Raw genomic sequence first — 7,955 nt, 5'->3', positions numbered from 1 at the left:
CGAGAACTTCAATTGTGTCACGACCCGGATTTTCCACCTTCGGAAGTCGTGATGGCGCCTACTCGTAGAAGCTAGGCAAGCCAAATTAGTAATTACTTTCCGTTTACAACATAATCCCTTTTAACAATTCATGGCAACAATATAAAAATAATGAAATTAAATAGTAGCGGAAGTCTTAATTATAGAAACTGAATCAACATGCGGAATAGTCAATATAATCCTCTACCCAAGACTGGTGTCACAATACTCACGAACTGCTAAGGAATACTGAACACAAACGTCTGAAAGAAAACATAAGCTGCTTGTCTCGAATACAATGAGGCAACAGGCTAAAAAGAGAGAATAAGGGAGACGCCGGGCTTGCGGACGCATGCAAGGCTACCTCGGGTCTCACCGGACTGAAGGCCTACTCCCGTACTAATGATGTTGTTGCTGCTCGAAACCTGGACCTGTGCAAATAGCACAGAGTGTAGCATCAGCACAACCGACCCCATGTGCTGGTAAGTGTCTGGCCTAACTCCGGCGAGGTAGTGACGAGGCTAGGACCAGACTCCAGATAAACCTGTGCAGATATATATATATATACAAGTACAACGGAAAAATAGCAGAAAAATAACAATTTAAGCAGGGGAAGGAACATGCTTCAGGGTAACAGATAGAGTCATAATATCAGGAATAATGGTACGTACATCTACAGTTTAACTCCTAACAATAATGAAAAGATAAGGCAACTTTCATATTCAACAGTTCTTGTTGTAGGCGTGCAACCCGATCCCATTTCTCAATATCTCGTGGTAGGCGTACCACCCGCTCCCATTTCAATGTCACTCGTGGTAGGCGTACCACCCGCTCCCATTTCGGTATCACTCGTGGTAGGCGTACCACCCGCTCCCATTTCGATATATCATTTGTGGTAGGCGTACCAGTCGCTCCCATTTCAATATCATTTGTGGTAGGCGTACCACTCGCTCCCATTTCAATATATCATTTGTGGTAGGCGTACCACTCGCTCCCATTTCAATATATCATTTGTGGTAGGTGTACCACTCGCTCCCTTTACTTTCAACACAATACACAATACAATCCCGGCAAGGGAACAATCAAATTAATACTCTTTCCCGGCAAGGGAACTATAACAACAAGTCAAACATCCCGACAAGGGAGAGTTATAACCAATCCTATTCAACTTTTTCCTGGCACAACTAATACCAATATTTAATCACAACGTTCATAGGATCAAACAAGGGTACACAATTATCAAATTAAGACTCACGGTCATGCTTGACACCGACGCATGGATACTCGTCACCATGCCCATACGTCGTACCCAACACAAACAAGTAACAATTATGACTCAACTCCTAATCCCTCAAGCTAGGGTTAAACCAAACACTTACCTCGATGCCTTGAATTCCACTCAAACCTCAACTATCGCTTTACCCCGTGATTTTACCTCCAATCCGTTCGAATCTAGTCACAAATTGCTCAATTACTTTAATAAACACTAAATGAATCAATTTGAATGCATAAAAATGAATTTCCCAAGTTTTTCCCCAAAATTTCCAAAATTGCCCCCGGGCCCACGTGGTCAAAACCCGAAGTTCGAACCAAAACCCGGTTACCCATTCCCCCACGAGCTCAAATATGTAATTTGTTTTGAAATCGGACCTCAAATTGAGGTCCAAATCCCCAATTTATAGAAAACCTAGGTTCTACCCAAAACCCCCAATTTCTCCCATGAAAATCATTGATTTTAAGTTGAAAACATGTTAAATGATGTTAATGATTGAAAGAGTTAAGTAAAAATCGACTTACAAATGATTTGGGATGAAACTTGTTCTTGAAAAATCGCCTAAGGAGTTGTATTTTGAAAGTGGGGTGAAAAATGACTTAAAATTCGACTAAGTATGAAATTGCTGGGTCTCTGATGTCGCATTTGCGAACTGGGGTTCCCAATTGCGAACCCCGACCAAATTATGGGAATTGCGACCTCTGCTTCGCATTTGCGAAGCCAGGCCTTACAGGAGACCTTCGCATTTGCGAACTTGGTCTCGCATTTGCGAAACTTGGAACTTCGCATTTGCGAAGAATATACTCGCATTTGCGATCATAGTCAGGTCTGGGTTCGTTTCGCATTTTGCGAACCAGCCTTCGCATTTGCGAACCAGGCTTCGATGCGAAGCCTGCAGGCCTGTTCATACCAGATTTTTCCTAAGTTAAAAATGCACTCCGACGCCTATCCAAAACTCACCCGAGCCCTTTGATGTCGCATTTGCGAACTGGGGTTCGCAATTGCGAACCCCGACCAAATTAAGGGAATTGCAACCTCTGCTTCGCATTTGCGAAGCCAGGCCTTACAGGAGACCTTCGCATTTGCGAACTTGGTCTCGCATTTGCGAAACTTGGAACTTCGCATTTGCGAAGAATATACTCGCATTTGCGATCATAGTCAGGCCTGGGCTGGTTTCGCATTTGCGAACCAGCCTTCGCATTTGCGAGTTTGCATTTGCGAACCAGGCTTCGCAAATGCGAAGCCTGCAGGCCTGTTCATACCAGATTTTTCCTAAGTTAAAAATGCACTCCGACGCCTATCCAAAACTCACCCGAGCCCTCGGGGCTCCAAACCAAATATACACACAACCTCAAAAACATCCTACGGACTTATCCGCGCGATCAAATCGCCAAAATAACATCATATACATCGAATTAAACCTCAAAATTCATAATTTCCTCCAAGTTTTCTTAAAACATCAAATTTCCATTTTAAGTCCGAAACACGTCATACGACGTCCGATTTCAACCAAACTTTACAGAAAGCGCTTAAACCATATATAAGGCCTGTACCGGGCGCCGGAACCAAAATACGGGCCCGATGCCACAGTCTTTTAATCAAATTTTATTTTCATTTTCCTTAATCATTTCCGGAAAATAATTTCACACAAAAATTCATTTCTCGGGCTTGGGACCTCGGAATTCGATTCCGGGCATACGCCCAAGTCCCATATTTTTCTACGGATCCTCCGGGACCGTCAAATCACGGATCCGGGTTCGTTTGCCCAAAATATTGACCGAAGTCAAATTTAATCAATTCAATATCAAAATTTAGCATTTTTCTCACAGAATTAATATTTAAGCTTTCCGGCTACGCGCTCGGACTGCGCACGCAAATCGAGGCAACCCTAATTGAGGTTTTCAAGGCCTCGGAAGTACAGAATGAGTAAGAAAACAGGTGATGATCCTTTGGGTCGTCACAAATTGGAGTACTTATTTTTTTCATATGGCATAAATAATTTCAGCCACGTCTTTCACACACACACACAGATATATATATATATATATATATATATATATATATATATATATATATCATTCCTCAATGATGGATAAAAGAAGATCTGCAACATATATACCTGTTTTATATAATATGCATAGGTTTTCTACCGTCTTAAAGTATATACAATGGTATTAATAATCAGAAAGTATCAAATTTAAAGTTTACTAAAGGAAACTGGAGAAAGTTAAAACGAATGAAGAAATTTAAATAATAGTTAAATAGCTTAAATAATTTTGGCAAATGTGATGCATTAATTTTACTTAGCCAAGAAATAATTTGAAATGTAAGAAAGCACGGAGAGCAGATGACAATTCGAACCAAAAGAGAGAGTATGTCAGTTGAATTTGTAGAAAAATTCCAAAAAACCAATCTGACAACGTACATGTGTGGTTGAAGGCTATTTGCTGTTAAAGTATTTAGGTACTCTTCCTGGTAATAGTTGTTTGTATCATCCTCTGCAGAGTCGAAACTAATAAACGTCTTACTTTCGCTAGGAAACTTGGAAATTAACATCTCATTTAGTTGATCAACATATTCATTTCTGCTTGCTAAAATAGCTCTTTCTGTCATGTATTTGTAGCAACTTGCATTTTTATCTAATGACGGAAATAGTTCTCTTATTAAGCAGTCTTCAGCAGTACTATTAGCATTATGTTTGACTACTATTTCTTCTGGAAGTTGTACCAAATCATCTCTTATGGTTGGTTCCTCCCCGTCACCGATGCGTAGTAGAAAATCACTGAATGCAGGATTTGCTCTTGCCCTCATATTTTTTGTTAACTTAATCTTTTTCATTTTATGCCACAAGTACGATTTTACTAAGCTTGCATTTATTGTTTCAGCTCTCGTAGATTTCGGGACTACCGGTAGTACTTGTCGAAAACCACCTCCAAAAACCATTACCTTGCCTCCAAATGGTTCATCGTTATCCATTATATCTCTAAAGCTCCTGTCAACTGTTTCAATTGTTTGACGCTTTGCCATAGGCGCTTCATCCCAGATTATCAACTTTGCTTTTCTTATCAATTTTGCACTCCCACTCTGTTTTGACATATTTGTGATTGTCGTATTAGTTGTTTGAAGTGGTATGTCGAATCTAGAGTGAGCAGTACGACCTTCCGGTAAAATTGCTGCTGCTACACCACTTGTTGCTGTTGCTAGTGCTATCATGCCTCTTGATATGACATTTGCAAGTAATGCACGATAAAGAAACGTTTTTTCGGTTCCTCCAGGTCCATCTACAAAGAACAATCCTGCTCGTCCAGAGTCTACTCTTTGCAATATAGTCTTGAAAGCTTGCTCTTGTTATGCATTTAACCTTGATTGTGCGTCAAAATCTTCTGCAGGTACCTTTATAGACCTTTCTTCAATTATTTCCCGGCACTCTGATGGACTATTATTATCCAGGTCCTGATTAGATGCAGGTATGTCATAGTTTTGAATTCTCTTGCCCATGCTCTCTAAGAAATATTTGATGCTTTTCAGTCTGCATTGTAGTTGAGTAGCAGGAGAGTTATCATGTATCCTTCTAAAATCCTCGGACATGTCCTTGTAATATGTATCCCACAGCTTTCTAACATCCGTTGGGTTACAATGAACCAAAATAGTTGCAAACAAATTTCTGAGAGCTAATAGCATTTTGAAGAGGACTGCCTCACGTAAACATTCTGAGAAGCTATTGTCTGACTCTAATAAACCTCTTTCTTTTGCAGCTTCCTTGAATGTGTCACACTTTTTTTCGTTAACAGTAAGTAAGTATTTGAACGAAGTGGGTCCTTTGACATGATTCAACAATAATCTCAAGTAATACCTTTCTCCTTCTCTGGGGTTAGCTATATCATTGAGAGAACCAGATCAATAGATTAAATTAAACAAATGTCAAAACAGTATTAAGATCGCAAGCGTTAAATGACTTACCAGCAGCGACACGACCAGTTACTGATCTTATTTTTCTTTTTTTCCATATTTTGCCTTGAGAGTTCCAAACATAATGCTTTGGAAATTCTTTGTATAGGTAAGCTCGTGCTTCAGTGTCTTGTGAGCATTTCTCAAAATATGCGGTGAGCATGGTACGTGTGGTGTAGTCCCATGCTATACCATTTTGTAAATTTTGCTTGCTCCAATAGCACACTAATTATTGGTATGCCATTAGAATTTGCGTAAATATTTATTTGAATAAGTAGCACACACACAGAATTGACCTCTTTGATGTGTTTTAGCAAAGAGAAAATAAATAGTGTCATCTAAATTTTACAATACGACACTAAAGTAAGAAAACAATTCCTTATGCTATTTTCCAAGGTGTAGAATTCTAAATATGTGTATTATTTTGTATGTTTCAAAAGACAATGTTATTTGGTGATTTCTTATCCCCACAATGACTCTTTTCCCTCTCTATAAAATGTGAAAGTTAAATCCTCACTTAGACACAAATTAATAATCAAGACACATAATTCAGAAATATGGCTAAGTCTTAATTAGTTAACTACACTGCCTTTCTATCTCTCTTCTTTTGCTTCCTCACTGTATCAACTGGTGAGTGTCTAACAATCTATAAATCCTACGTAACACTATTTGTCTGACGTATCAGGGGTGAAAATGTTCATTCAAGGAAAGCACTGCCATTGTAATACTCAACAAGGAAGATACGTTTTGTAATAATTAAAACGTAAAGTAAATAACTGATATAAATAGCTTACCTAATTGTTTATTAGGGAGATGTAGTTGAAGGTTAATGACTGGAGGTTGCATTTCACTGAGGTAGAATAACCCACTGGTTGTTCATTCTCATACCACGAACATTTGCGGTCTTTCCATCGTTTCTTCTCCTATAAATAGGGTATCCATCCTTTCCTTGTACCGATACTACTAAATGGCCGAGGATAGTGATTCTTGCACTGACCATCTTTCATGCAGGGACTTGTTGTACGAGAATTTCCACATGGACCATGCATCATATGCTTGACAACCAATTTATACAAGAGTGGATAGTCTTCTTTATCAGGAAGTTCAGCAGTAATAAACTTGTCATATTGGTCAGCTGATGTTATCTTGTGTCCTTGTTAAAGTATTAGGAGAAGGTGTATGTGTGGCAGTCCTCTTTTTTGGAGTTCAACTACAAATACATGTGCAGCAACCGGGCCAAATATTCTTTTGTTGAAAATCTGATCTTTTAAATCTTGCAACTTTTCCCTAAAAACTCTAGTCACTAAGTCGGGTCTATCTTGAGGTAGTTGTCCTGGGTACAAGTTCTCTTATGTCTCCATCCATTCAGTATTACATGTCATTGTTATAAATAGATCTGGTTTCCTAAAACGTTGAACCAAAGCCATCGCATCCATATACCGACAACGCATATCCCTAGGACCTCCGATAAATGATGCTGGACGTATTATTCTCGTACCAACTTTATCTCCTCTACATTCTCCGGCCGTGACGCTATCTACAATACCTTGCAATATTTCCCTTCTAAAATTTGATTGATCCAGTCTAAAATACTCAAGCCTTGTTGTTTCTAGCTTGATGTACATGTCAACCTGTGACGACCCAACCCGTTGTCTCTTGTAATACAGTCCCGTTTCTCCCATTTATTGCTCTTTCATATTTTATTATCAGCAACGGGTGAGTTAGAGTTGAATTTAATTTAATTCCGGTGATTCGGTTAGCTTCGGGAGGTGATTTGTGACTTAGGAGTGCGATCGGAAGTGATTTTGGAGGTCCGGAGTGGAATTAGGCTTGAATTGGCAAAGTTGGCACTTTGGCGAATTCCGGTGGAGGTGAGATTTTCATCCGAGGATCAGAATGGAATTCCAAGAGTTGCAGTAGCTCCGTTAGGTGATTTTGGATATGTGTGCAAAGTTTCAGGTCATTCGGAGGTGTTTAGGTCGGGTTTTTGATCGAATGTGCAATTCGGAGGTTTTTAAGAAACATAGGCTTTGATTTGATGAAATTTGAGGATTTTGATGTTAACGATAGTATTTCGAGGGTTCGAGCAAGTTTGAATAAGGTAATAGAACATGTCTGTGCTTTTGGTTGAGGTCCTGGGGGCCTCGGAGTGAGTTCGGGTGTTTAAACGAGAGTTTTGGAGTTTGCTTCAGGTCTGTTGTTGCTGTCATCTGGTATTTCTGCTTCTGCGGAAATGGACCGCAGAAGCGGTTCCGCAGAAGCGGGTGAAGGAGCGCAGAAGAGGTTCGTGGCCTGGTGAGGAGATTCTGTAAAAGCGGAATATAGTCCGCAAAAGCGAGTCCGCAGGAGCAGACTGTCAACCGCAGAAGCGGTACTGGGTGATCCGCAGAAGCGGATTTTGGGACGCAAAAACGGAAATTTTAACTTTAATGAAAACCGCTTAAGCAGACTTCTGACCGCAGAAGCGGTCCCGCATAAGCGGAAGCGAGACCGCAGAAGCGAAAAACAACTGTTACAGAAGGGTTTAAAATATTAAATTTCATCCGCGAACAAGAGTTGGTTTCTACCATTTTTAAGCAACTTGGAGAGCTTTGGGCGAGAATTTTCGAGGGTTTTGACTGAGAATCAATTGGAGGTAAGTCTCTTGGCCTAATTATTCGAGTTTATGGTAGAAATTACATGTAAATTGTGGAAAATTCATCAAAAACGGGTCAAG

This window comes from Nicotiana attenuata, chromosome 4, assembly GCF_001879085.1.
Source record: "Nicotiana attenuata strain UT chromosome 4, NIATTr2, whole genome shotgun sequence".
In the NCBI taxonomy this organism is placed as follows: domain Eukaryota; kingdom Viridiplantae; phylum Streptophyta; class Magnoliopsida; order Solanales; family Solanaceae; genus Nicotiana; species Nicotiana attenuata.
Note: the sequence above shows the minus strand (reverse complement) of the source record.